The sequence below is a fragment of the Manis pentadactyla genome, chromosome 17, assembly GCF_030020395.1.
Source record: "Manis pentadactyla isolate mManPen7 chromosome 17, mManPen7.hap1, whole genome shotgun sequence".
Taxonomy (NCBI): domain Eukaryota; kingdom Metazoa; phylum Chordata; class Mammalia; order Pholidota; family Manidae; genus Manis; species Manis pentadactyla.
Window position 1 is genome coordinate 12,713,121 of NC_080035.1, and position 13,707 is coordinate 12,726,827.

Consider the following 13,707-nt stretch of genomic DNA (forward strand, 5'->3'; position numbering starts at 1 on the left):
TGGGCTAAAATCATGATACCTCTGCACACTCTCGGGGAGAATCCTTCCTTGCCTCCTCCAGCTCCTGGAGACCCTTTATATAATTTGCTTCATGATTCCCTTCTGTCTTCAAAAGCAGCAAGGGCCAGTCAAGTCTTTCTCATACTGAATCTTACACTGACCCTTCTGCCTCCCTCTTACAAGCACCTTTGTGACTACCTAGATAATCTCCAGATCCTTAATGAAATTGCATCTGCAAAATGCATATAAGGTAACATAATCAAAGCTTTTGGGAATTAGGACTTGGGCTTCTCTGAAGGACCATCATTCAGCCTCTCTCACTGGGATGGAAAAAGTGAATTTAGTTTATGCCTGTGAGGTTGATAACAGACTGGGAATGTTAAGTATATGATTCTTAGCTTTAGACAGAGATTTTGGTGTAAGCTCTGAAATGGCAAAGTGTATGGCATGAGATGAGATGAGATGAAGGCTGAATGTGGAGACCTGAGGACTACTGAATTATATGGGCACATAGAGAAAGAAGGTTCTGCCAGGATGAAGGAGCGTCAGACAAGTAGGAAGAACACCAAATGTCTAAGAATATCTAAAGGAGGAATGGGACATGAGGAGCGAGAAGTAACTTCTAGATTCCCCGACTCATTAGTGCTAGTATATCAACTTCTTTGTTTTACATGGTCTTAAAATAAACTGTAACTCTTGTATTCAGAATAAACCAGAAACTTGTCATTTCACTGGATTTCCTTGCCTTTGAAATTGTACTTGAAATAACAGGTTTATGTTGAAAGTCCAGTTCTCAAAAAGTGTACCAACAATGGTTGAATATGGCCTTTTTGTACCGTTGTAACCTAATGTCAGTTTCTCATGTTAAATCCCACAGTCTCTGCTCTGTTTAATATTCTGTTCCTAGCAAACCTTCTGTTGCAGTTCTGAAGGACTGTTGACCCTGCTGCGCATAACAAATTACACATACATTTTGAAACTCGACATTATGACTCTCATAAATTTATACATTTTCAGTGAAATTTTGGATTTCAGATTAATATTTGGGCTTTATAAAGATGAAAATATGAAGAGGGTGCATATGTGTAGTGGGGTGTGTGTGTGTGTGTGTGTGTGTGTGAGTGAGTGAGTGTGTGTGTGAAGTACTTGCTTACAAACCAACTATCTAATGAAACCAACAATTTCATCTTAACTTCTTTGCTCATTGCTGCCTCTATAAAGTCCTGGGTTGGTGGTTCTAGCTGCCTTCTGGCTTCTGTAATAGCTGTTACTGTCAGCCTTACTGGCTGGCTTGAAGGCAATTAGTTTCTCAGTCTGGAGTTTGAGCACATTTCATGGTGCTGCGGTTCCGGCTACAGGATGATAGCAGAGCTGGCTTGGTGACTGCCCTGCTGATTTTCAGATTCTAACTTTTCATTCTGGGCGCACACAGTAACATTTTAAGGAAAACCACTACTCACAAGTCTTCAGCTTGCTTTTGCTTTTATATTCTGGGTTTTTGTCCATATACCAAAACATGAGAATGTATAAGGATTTGTGTTTGGGGTGACTGGAATACAAAGGTATATAAGATATGGCTCTTAACTTTGAAAAAGTTTCTAGTCTAACAGAAGTGATAGTGTCTTTACAAAAATACCTGTAATACACAGCTAACTGTATGAGGGCTGTAAGAGGGACAGAGAAAGCTTTTCAATTTTTTAGCAGAAGGAGAAAGGTTTCTGTTTATGGGGAGAATCAAGGAAGCTTTTCTTATGAGTTAATATTTAATTTTGGTTTCGATGGGTGGATAGGATATTTAGAACTGGAAGGAAGTTTGGGCCCATGACACTCCAAATGCAAACAGAAAGTTGGCAGAGGTCAAGGGATAGGAAATAGTCCAAGTACGTGGAGGACTGAAGTGACAGCCCCTGGACTGGTGGGACTAGTGTGGAAAGGAAAACTATCATACTCTACAAGGTATTGAGTGTCATAGTGAGGAATCTGCAGTTGACAGATTCCTTAAGTTTTTTGTTTATTTTTTTAATTCTTTATTCTTTATGCTCTTAAAATAAATTCTATTTGGCTGTGCATGTTTTTATTTAGTTTGGATACTATTTGTCAATATGTAGTTTAGGATTTTTGCATTGCTATTCCTAAATGAGTTTGCTCTGTGATTTTCTATCTGGTGCAGTCTGTCAGGTTTTAGTATCAGGGTTACTACAGCATTGTAAAAAGAACTTGGAAACTGCCTTTGTTTTTTGTTTTTTTTTCCCTTAAATGGCATTGGAATTGTCTGTTATTTTAAAGGTTTGGCAAGTTGAGCTGCAAAATCATCTAAGTCTTGTATGTGTGTCCGTGTGTATGTGTCCAGTTTTGGTGGTAGCTACTTAAATTCCTTTATTTATATGGTAATTGGTCTGATTAGATCTTTTTTCTCTTCTGGAAACAGTTTGATGTACCATGTGTCCTATAAAATTATCTCTTTCATCCAAGTTTTGAAATTTATTTGCAGAGTTGAGCAAAGAAATCTGTTATGATTTTAAAAAATGTCCTCTATATTGGTGTCATTTGCCTGTTATTGTTTCTTATTTTGTATAATTGTATCAGCCTTCTTCCTCCCCTTGATTTAGTTAGCTGACAGCATAAGTATCAGCTTTGTAAAATTTATTCTCTACTCTTTTTTGCTCTAATTAATTTATACTTCTATATATTAATTCCTTTTTTTACTTTCTACAGTTTTTGTTTCCTTTAACTTCTTACCTTGGATGCTTACTTAATTTTTTTATTCTTTCTTATTTATTAATAAACTATTAAAGTCTATGAATTTTTCTTTGAGCACTACTTTAGATATCTCATATTTTTCTTGATATAGTTATTTTCTATATATGCATCTTTTCTTGACACCAAAATTATGAGATTTAAAATTGTCAAAAGATAGGGTCTATTTTTTTCTAGTTTTTTGTAATAATTGATAGTTTTGCTTCCTCATGGTAAGTGGAATGTTTTCTACACTTTCCTATTTTGGAAAATGTATCAATATTTTATTTTTGGCATAATACATTTTCAAATTTTGTGTTTGTTTGACAGATACTGGAGAAAAAGATATTTTCTTTGTTTCTATGGTCCAGATATAATACATACTAACTAGAGCTACCATTTTAATTGGAGTATCCAGATACTCTATATCATTAAATTTTTTTCCTTTGTCCTTTTATCACAAACGGCAAGAGATAATTTTTTGCTCTTAATCTGTCTCTGTACCCGCTGTGTCCACTGTGACGTTTAGGGAGGACAGTTCTTTGTGGTGAATGGCTCCACATGCATTGCACGGTGTTCAGCGTCTCTGGCTCCTCTACAGTAAAGGCTAGTAGAGTCCTCCAGTTTATTTTGACAACCAGAAACACCCACTATGATGCTAGGGACGCTATCATTTATGACTTAGAAGCACTTATGGTTGGCAAATACGTTTTTAAAAATTTTTTCCCTCCATTTATATGATAGTTCTATATGTCTTGTGAGAACATTAAAAATTTTTTAAAAACTATTCTTAATTGTATATGGAAGTAATTGTTTTTCCCTCTCTGGGGATTTGATGATATCAATGAAATGTTGATGCCAGAAGGAGCCTTGAGGAATCAGACATCACTCAAATTGCTTGGCTCAGACCCTTCCCCTTCCAATATTTTTGCTCTGTGTTTGGACTCAAGAGACTACAAGGTCTACCAAACAAACTAACTCTTCCAATAGCCTTAAAATAAATCTATATATCATATTTCAACAGAGTCCTAACTTTTATTACTATCTGCTGCAATTAATCTCCCAAAAGGCAAGCTGTCTTAAACTGACAAGTTCTTGATTGTAAATATGGCTAAACAACATATATACGTACAATTTAAAACTTCTCACAGATTTAATTTAAATTCCTAAAGACTCAAGAAAGTTTCCATACATATACCACACACAAACAAAAAATCAGAAACCCATTGGGAGAGGGTGGGACCTTACCTATAAAAATAAATGCTGAAGTTCTTTGAACTCAAGAGGAGCTTACTAAAAATTGTGTGCAAGCAGTGTGGAAGGAGTGTAACAATTACAAAGCAACTTTTGGCTAGCTCATCAGAACCTGAAAGAATGCCCCCAGATGTGTGTGTAGGACCTGGAACAGCATTGCTGAGGCTGATACAAATCAACATCGAAGTCGTCTGTAGGGTCATCAACAATGACTTTCACTGCTGTACAAAGGAGAACAAGTGTGTATTCTCAGGCGTCTGCCTGGAGTGCAGCTCTTCTCATCAGCACTTGAAAATACCTCACAGAGAAGCTGCTCCAAATCTACAGCTGGTGAGAATTAAGTTACACTGTGTCTGTGAGTTACTTTGTGCTCCTGCTCCTGACATTACTTGGTGCTAAAGGGGTCCATTATTGTTTTCAAAAGCAAAAACAAAAAGAGCTAAAGGTCAGCTAAGTACACCCAGATCGCTAATTTGTAGAGAATTTGAATATGATAAAAATCCACTTAATGAAAAAACTAATACAGAATGCCATTTAATTGGTCTTTTCTGGTATAGCAGGTGATTTGAGGTTTGGTGTGAATCAAGGCCATGAGTGTCAGGTTGTGTTCTGACAGCACAGATTCAGAAGCAGCCCACTGACCCATTCTGTCACTTTGAACCTGGATTTAGATTTTTCAGGTCTCCTTCCTTTCAAAATGGCCTGACCACTGGCTGACTGCACCTGGGTGTGTCCCCCTGCACACGCAGCCCTCTGCGCTGGGTGGCTTGCTGACCATTCAAAGAACCCCTTGAAGCTGCTTTTTCCTACTCTAGGGCCTTTTGGGGAGAGGTTGGCTTGTTCCCAGTTACTATCCCTCTATCTGTGTGAGATATGGGCTTCTTTGAATTTGGATACATTTAAGCTCTTCCTTTCCCATTAAGAACTGTAGTAGGTTTCAGTCATTTGTTTCTTTTTTGACTCATTTGGCTCATTTGCAGGTCAAGGTCTTCATAATTTCTCTCCATTAGGCTTACTCTTAGTTTGTTTTGTCACGAGCCTTCTGAGCAAGGCTAACTGTCTGTGTCTTCAAGAATATGTGGGCTCCAGTTCCCATGTCCATCCACCCTAGTTCCTTGAAGTTTTATGAGGATATCATGAAACGGACATCAATGGTCAGAAATCAACTGGATGTCCCCACACGCAGAAAAGATGACTCTTTTGTGAAAATAGTACAAATGCATCTGCTGGATACTGGAGGCTGAAATGCTCTTTGTTTTTGTCGTTGGGAATCATACTATTCACTTTCTAGCTTCAGTTTATAGTGTTGGCTATGACCATAGGCTCTTAGGGTTGGAAGAGTAGGAAGGAGGATGTGGAAAGTTATCTAATGTGAGTGACTTTCTGATGCATAAATTCTCTCTGCAGTATCTCTATTAACTGGATAATTAAGTCTCTGCTTGAACACCTCTGGGTACAAACAACTCACTCCTAAAACGATCCATCCAAGGATAGAAAATCGTACATTTTGTTTGTTAAGCCCCCTTTCTTTTCTCTGTGACTTCAACCCAGTATGGAGTTTATATTTAGGTGTGCTTAGTAGGGCCCAGGCATTATTCCAAGCACTTTTTGTCTTCAAAAAACAATATGAATTAGCTAATATTTGTAATTTGATTTCACAGTGAATAAACTAAGTCATAGAAAGTTTTAGTAGCCTGCCAAGGCCACACAGCTAGAAGAAAAAAAGAAGAAACTAGAATTCTTATCTAGGGTCCCCTGCTCTTAAATAACTGTATAATACTGAATAAATCTAGTATGACCTCTAGAATAGATATAAAAATAATAAGTCTTCTAGTTGTAAAGTTTTATAAATCATTAGTGGAAGGAGATGGGTTATGGAATCAAGTCAGGTAATAATATTTGAATTTCTTGTTTACTCATTCATTCAACAAAGGTGCCCACTCAGGTTTGGCATCAGTGAACAAGCTAAAGCAGTGAGCAGGACAGCAGACACACCTGCTGTGCTCTCGTGGGGCTTATGGGCTAGAGAGGGGAGGCAGATGTAGATGGATAGTGAGCAGGAAGGTAGCAGATAATGATCAGAGGGAAATAAAGCAAGGCTGTTTGATTGTAACTGTTGATTCTACTTTGATAAGAAGACTTTTCTAAGGAGGTAACATTTGAGCTGAGAACAAATATTTGGTGTTTAATTCATTATTTTTAAGAATCATAAATAAAAGTTTTCAACTGTGTCAAAAATTTTGGAAACAAAATGAAATCCTCCTCAAGCACAAATAAAACACATTTCCCCCGATTTATCTTTTCCCCTCTGTCAAGAATACAGTTGAGTTTGAGTTAGCTCATAGTTGCGGTAACTTTTATTGATATTCCCAGGATGTATTTAAATCTTTCCCAACCAGAAGAGAAGCCAAATGGTCTTATCTCCCTTGATGTCTTCCCTGTGATTCCAGTGACTTCTTAGTGTTTTTCCCAAATTGCATTCACATCTATACATCTTGCTTGTTTCAGAAGCCAGATGGTTTCAAATGGTTGTCCTATGTTGCCAGATAAACTCAGAGCAAAACTAGTGTGTGCTTTTTTCTTCTCCTTCCTGTCTCTAATTACATATTACATGCACATTTGATTGTATTGCCCATAAAATCAATCAAGTCTCTGGTTCCCATTTCCTTTTCTCTCTAGTTTCCCTTTTAAATTGCTCTTTGCTCCATGGGTTCTGTGATTGTAGGTAATTACCGTAGCTGTGACTTTAAGGATTAAGGCTTTACTCTATTTGGACTATCAGTTAGGATAGGGACATGGAAGCAGACAGTTATCAACTGAAACAGAATGCCTGGAGTTTGAAAAGTCATTTAGAGATGCTATGAATGTTTGAGCTTCCAACTGGAATACTCCTACAGGTTGCATGGTTTAAAAAGAATCCTTCTTAGTAAATTTATCTAAAGCAGCTACCATTTCATCTTTTCAAGCTTTTCCTGACACCTATTTATTTACCAATATGCATCCTCTTCCTCACCATTGGCCTCCCACCTAAGCAGCTGCGTCCTGAACACAGCTATCTGGCATAAGGCCTCTAGTGCTTTATGGCACGTGTGTACTCACCTACATACAACTCTGGGCTACACTGAGATCCTTTGAGGTCAGGGTCCAGGGGACATGCCACCTTCTTGTTTATTTTATTACTATTTTTTAATTGAGGTGAAGTTCACATAACCAAAAATTTAACCCTTTTGAAGTGAACCATTCAGTGGCACGTTCACTGTGTTGTGCAGCCACAATCTCTGTCTAGCTCCAGAACAGCTTCCTCACCCCAAAAGGAAACCCTATGCCCATCCAGCAGCCATGCTCCCTATCCTGCCCTCCCCCAGGCCCTAGCAACCACTTTGTTTACTTTTGTATCCTCAGGGCCTGCACACTACCGGGCTCAGAGTAAGTGGTCAATAAATGTTTGTTAGAATAGCGAATAGATTAAAATTTGTGAAAAGAGAGGAGCTGCCTTGACTTCAGTTGCTTCATTCATTCTTACTGTTTTGGACTAATCAGCATGATCCAGGCATCGGGGGAACCCGATGATGTCCAATAGAAATATTTGAGCCATATATATAAACCTTCTAGTAGCCACATGTATTAGTTTCCTATTGCTACTGTAACAATTACCACAAACTTAGTGGCTTAAAACAACCTAAATTTATTCTCTTACATTACTGAAAGTCAGAAGACAAATGTAGTTCTCAGTGGGCTAAAATAAAGGGGTCAGCAGGGCTGTGTTCCTTTTGGAGGAATCCATACTGAGTCTTCTGATTCCTGCATGTGTTTTACACAAAGCACATCTCAATTTGAAGTAGCCGTATTTCTGGCGCTCAATAGCCACATGTGGCTAGCTAGTGTCTACCATATGGGACAACACAGATCTAGGAAGGATAGAGAGACACTGAAAAATCTCTACAAGTGTGATATGTATCAGGAAAAGCACAGGGTCCTACAAGATCACCCTCTAGGAGACCTAACCTCATTATGAGGTGTGGCAAGGTTTCCTGGAGAAAGCAAAACCTGAATGATAAGTGGACTGTGTCTTAAAAGCACAAGGAAAGATTGTATGCTCCCCTCTTCTCCCAGTTTAAAACTCCTAAATAGCTTCTATTGTCCTATGGCAAAACTTAAATTAAGAATTTAAGGCCAAATCCACATAGGGGAATGATGGGATTGAGATGCATTTCTTAGATAATTACCCTGACTGCTTTTAAGATCATATTTTCTTCATTCTTAAGATTTCTCCCTGACTTGTTTTTTTAATTGAGGAAAATATCTTTTGTCCCATTATCTTCTTTCACAAGTTTCTCATTAGACCACAAGGTCAATACTTTTCAACAGAATGTAAGTTATTCCATTTTCTCTTTTTAGTCTTTAGGAACGTACATATTACAATATATTTCCAGGATGTACTCTCTTAAATTCTCTCCCACCCAGGCCATTACTCCATAGACTCAATCAAGGTGTACATCCTTATCCCTTGGAACCATAGGAGGCTGCTATTCCGCCTCTTTTGGTTGATTTTACAGAAGAGGAACCTGGCTTGAAATTCCAAGTCAAATTAATAAGCAGGCATTTTATAGGATGAAGAGAACTATAGCTGGCACTTTGCAAAATTACCGAGGATTCTGTTTTATTTTTCTGGTGCCAATTCCAGTCCTGCTGTTTTGAGCTGCTGGGATAAATGGTAACTTGTTAATAGCCATAGTATAAAAGCGCCTGTAACAGGAGACTCCTGAGAAGAGCGTAAGGATTGATGGGCCAGCAGGAAACACAGGCACTTCTTAGGAATCGCTTCATAAAACTGGTTTTACATGGTTGGTAGATATGGGCTGGCTGCTGCCTACTGACACCTCTGTCACTTGCCTCTCCCCAGAGGCAGATCATGGCAGGTAAAGAAAACAGCAGTCGTGTGGTTTCCTGGGATTTCCCTGGTTTATTTTATGAACGTGGTCTACATTTGGCAAACTTTTCTCTCAACTCTGACCTGATAAGGCGGGCATGCTTCTTTCCTTTTGCAAGGAGGACTCAGAGACCGAAGGTGTCAGAGGGGCCAAATCTCCAAACAGTTCTCATTAAAGCATGAGTTGAGAAGCCGCATGCAGCCTCTGCTCTGCCTCTTTTTAGGGTTCCTTTATGGTGATTTATTTTCAGTACAGTTAAATATTAAAGGGCAGGTGATTCACTCTTTGTGACACGATGTCACATGCTTGACACGTGTGCCCTTTTTTTTTTCAGAATCTAAATGTTCATTAGTTATAGGTATTTAAAACAAATTTTAAATGTTACTTTAAGTGAACTTGAATCCAAGCCTCTTAAAGCAGTAAACTCCCACAGAACGCTTGGGTCTGTCTTGCGCCCTCTCTGCAGGAATGCGGTTCTTCCTGTTGCTGCCGCCTCTTACTCCTCTTCCTGCCTCTCAACTGCTTAAAAGAGGCTTCTCTTCAGTCTTCTTGATCCTACCTGCCCTCTGTATCCCATGACCCTATTTATTTTCTTAGTTCACTTTGCAGGAACTTCCATGAGGGAAGGAAAAAGAACATACAGCTTTAACCAGTCCATTTCCCTATCCCACTGCAATAGGATATATAGTTTCCAGGGCGTGAAGTAGTTGCAGTCATAATGCAATTTGGTGCTTGTCTCAACATGGATGCCAATCATTGTGGAAGAATCTTGAAAAACCTGGATTTTCCCCACCCTGTGTCTCTGCAGCGAGGCAGTGGCTCTTCAGGGAGAAATCTCCCACTATGATAAAGTATGTTTGTAGGAAACCAGTGGTTTCTCTACTGACAATTCAGGCATGACAAGGATTTAAATAGCACAGATACCCTGACTGGTATTAAAGTTGAAAACACAGTCTGTTTTAGTCAGCAGTGAAAGTTTCAGAATTCTGAGTGTTCCTCACCTCTCATGATTTTGGTTTATAGTGAATTACAAAGAGGAAAAACTTTGGAAACAGCATGCACTGCACACACATTTAATCATTTCCATTAGCATCTCCTAAGCACTGATTTTAACCCAAAACATTAATTTTAGTAGAAATTGATGTGTTGTACATTGGAGGTCAAGTTGATAGAGTGGTTATATGCCATTGAGAACTCAGGCTCAGAGGATTCTTTCACTTGCAGAAACTGGTGACAGTATTGCACTTCTTCTAATTGGACGGGAAAAGCTGTTTTGTGGTTTGCTTTCTTTTATAACCTTTTAAGACCCCTAGCAATCTGAGAGGTCCTTCACATGGGCTCTGTTTTTTTTATTTTCTATCAGATTGACACATGTAATATTACATTTTAAATAGCACTGAGTCTGTCATATGCATCATTAGTCTAGAAGATTTATGGTCCATGTTGTAATTTTGAGGGAGAAAACTGGTTAAATTATAGAAGAAATATGGCAGTTCATGACCAAAATTCTTCCTGAGCTTGGTTTTTTGGTCTAGTCATCCATATCCCTGGCTCTGTCCTCAGTATGTCAAGGGCTTAAAGGCATTTTACATAGAATTGCACATTTTGGTGCACATTTTAGCATCTCAACAGTGATGTTCTTTCCTGTTCGAGGGTGGCAATAGTTTCCAAATACCTCTAATTTTTAACTGGAACAGTTAATACTGTACAATGCATTTTGTCTTGGGAAGGCCTTTAAAGCACAATACTGAGGTTTGTCTAGTTTTTTTCCAGAAGTCAGAGAACTGAAACTCACCAGCAACTGTGAAGACTAAGCAATTGAGTTAACTTCTGTAGCAAGATGGGTGTTTTCACATGTTATTCTTTTACTTGTCCTAAAGTTACTAGGCATCTGAGGCAAACAATATACTGTGGGTTTGAATCATTAAGAATGTTCCTTTATTGGAATATTAATGGAACGAATTAGTCAGGTTCCTACTGAGTGTGCACCATAGAAGGAAACATATGTAGCTGAGGATGTCTGGGTGGCATACTTGCAGCCGCATCTTGCCAGCTTACATCTGGAAGAGCCCATCCTCCAGACAGATGCTGGTGTGAAATAGGTCATCGTAGCAGCAGAGCATGAGGACACACAGATTTTTTATTTTCCATGACAGCCATTGCATTTTATTCATGCTAATTATGAAAAGGTCACACCCTTTCTGAAATGTGAATATATGTATGATAACAAGACTTGGCAGCATCTAGAAGTAAAACCAAACTAGTTCTAGGGGATTCATACAACACCATTTCCATAGCAGATGTAACTCCCTCAGTATTAAGGAGGGGGGGATTGGAGAAAGGAGGGGCAGGGGAGTGTGTGGCCTTCTAATCCAGACATTTTTGAGTGCCTTCTTGCTTGCAGACACCTGGAAGGATGCTAGTTCATAGGGGTGCATCAGTCTTGTGAAAGGAGAAGTCACTGAAATAAGAAAAATGGGCAGCATGAGGACATGAAGCAGTGACATTCAGTGAGTCCGTGTCACCAGCAGTCATTAGCGTGCAAGCCTGCTGATAGTTTTCCATGCTTTATGCCGTTTCCTTGGCCAAGCAGGGAAGCTTTGGAGCACTAGCAGCAGTTAATATCACACAAGTTATTGTTTCTTTCTGAAATGCCTTATACTTTTTAGTACCAATGAGATCCCTCTCTGTCCCCATGGGTCCCTAAAATTTTAAAGAGAATCAAAGAATGCATAATTTATATCTGTCTCAGAGGTAATAGAATGACTCAGTGATACTATGAAGGGATGATTTTAAATTTCATGTCTTATGCAAGAGGTGATTTTTATGTGAAAACTGTAAGAGCTAGCCTCAGGGATAACCAGATAATTATCCCTCTAACAGCAGAGATAGATTCCAGGGGGATTACAGCTGAAAGCTGTGGTGGCTCAGCTTTGCCCTTGTGAATCGCAGTTACCACATAGAACACATAGCAACTGATCTCATTGCACGGAACACATCTTACTTCTGCCTCTGGAGAGTGCCTGCTGGAGATCTGTGTCTCCAAAGGCAGGTAGGCAGAGATTTCCTGTGCAAGAATTCAGGACAAGGCTCAGTGAGATTTCTGTTTACAGCAAAAACCAAAACAGTTGCTTTCCCCACTGTTTCTGGAGGTGCTCACGGATGAATCAGATGAAACCCATTAGTCCTTAAGCCACAGGTGTGATGACACTGCTGGATCATTGCTGTTTTCATTGAACTCAGAGCCTGGAAACCCTCCTCACCTAAGCTCCTGGTATGTGGAATGTTGGAAGTGGGAAGGTCTCAGAGCTTCCAGGGGACAAGAGAGCAAAATAATATTCTACTTTCTTTAGCTTGGTTAAAAGTCTGTTTTGTTCTTTGAGCCAAACAGGTCTTAATACTTGCTTTTAAACATTTTGTGACTCCTTGTTTATTCTCTTGGAAAATTTAGATGCAAACATACAAAGTCTTGTAATCTAGTTGGGGGAAGAGGCTTATATAAGCACAGAATTCTTGCCATTGGAGTTGGGAGGAATTTTTCTCCAGGTTGATTTTTTTTCTTCGTCTGTGTCTTTGTCTATATGTCCGTAGGTGTGTATTGTTGCCTTCCTCCCTCAGAAAATGCTCTTGATATGGTACAATATGATCTCTGGTGTGTCCTTATCCTGGGAGACTTTTGCTATATCATGATATTGAGCACCTGCTTCTTCTTGAAATCTTCACTTCCTTTTTGCCTCTGACTATTTGTTCCTCCAACTTACCTGATATGCACATGTATACAATAACAAACAAATGTTTAGAGATTGAAGAAAGGGGTTTTGAACGTGTTTCAGCCCTGGTGAATCCAAGTTCACTATGGATTCAATGTGACCAAAGAAATTGACAGCAAAACGTTCTTTGGGGTGAAAGGGTTTATTACCCTGCTTGTTCTCCGGCGGTAGGTCGAGCACTAGCGTCTCTACCCCTGCCCAGAGCACTGGGCTGAGCTCTCTATATAGCGCAGTAATAGCTTATTGCCTAAAGGTGTGGAAGCGGTAGCCTAGCAACAGGCCTGTTACATCATCAGGTGGTTTAAGTTCAGTGAGCATCCTGGCCATATGAACCCCAACTTCAACTTCCCCACTTCCACCCCTTCAATTCTCAAATGAGAAATTGGAGGACTTGTATATTTGCATCTCTTCTTTAACAAGTTTTTTGAAAGGTGGTTTTAAGGTGGTGATAAGCAGATTCTCCCTTTGAGTTCAATCTAGTTGAGAAACAAATAGTGAAGTCACATGAATGGAGCACACAGCTTTATTATCAAAATGGCTTACATCTGTGACCACATAGGCCTCTTAACAGAGCCCCTTTGATATAAACTGACCCCTCAAATACAGGCAAAACTACACATCCCCAGTCCTGCCCAACTATGGCAGGCTACTGGAAGTATCATGGAATAGGACTGTGGTGCCTGTGAGTTTAAGGGAGGGAGGTGATGAGCTAGATAAGCTCAATTCTTTTTCCCCAGAACAAAAATCAGATAAATTACTCCCTTCCGAGAGGAAGTCAGTGGGAAGGTAGTGTCTCTATCTTCTTGTGAAGTTGATGTTACATTTCCTCTGGAAACATGAGGAATGGAGGGGTAGGCATTCATCACCAAAAGGAATTGTGGAAGTGTGGAACCATTTTCCTAAGAACATCTTGCCCAAAATATAAAATATGTAAAATGGTGCAGTAGGAAGAGTAGACTCTTTCCTGCTTTGCTCATTGGCTAACTTTTTCTCCCCATTCTTCTCTATCCCTTTTT

The 13,707-nt window shown here is 39.3% G+C and overlaps 1 protein-coding gene across 12 annotated transcripts in view; it reads left to right on the top strand.

Annotated features, from left to right (window-relative positions):
- Positions 1-13,707, top strand: part of ENOX1 (ecto-NOX disulfide-thiol exchanger 1) — a 572,438-nt gene that overhangs the window by 207,564 nt on the left and 351,167 nt on the right. The window contains exon 1 of one of the 12 annotated variants that reach the window (XM_036932415.2): positions 1,154-1,956. The exons of the other annotated variants lie outside the window; for them this stretch is intronic. The gene's annotated coding sequence lies outside the window, so the exon portion shown is untranslated. Of the gene's footprint in view, positions 1-1,153; positions 1,957-13,707 lie in introns of those variants that run through there. 12 annotated transcript variants of the gene reach the window in all.